We start from the raw sequence: 223 nt of genomic DNA, 5'->3' as shown, positions 1-223 counted from the left end.
TGCATTTAGCCTTCCCTGCTTGCATACTCAGTACATCTTAGTACTGAGTATGCAAGCAGGGAAGGCTAAATGCAAGGGCTTATGCATGAACATTTAATCAACAGAATAATCATGAGATTAATGAACGAGTACACATATATGAATGCACATTTCACAACCACTATAACAATTATAACGACTCCAGACACCACAGCTCGGATACCACTTTACTATTCTCGGAACT

This window comes from Capsicum annuum, chromosome 7, assembly GCF_002878395.1.
Source record: "Capsicum annuum cultivar UCD-10X-F1 chromosome 7, UCD10Xv1.1, whole genome shotgun sequence".
NCBI classification, from domain to species: Eukaryota; Viridiplantae; Streptophyta; class Magnoliopsida; order Solanales; family Solanaceae; genus Capsicum; species Capsicum annuum.
This window is presented reverse-complemented; position numbering follows the sequence as displayed.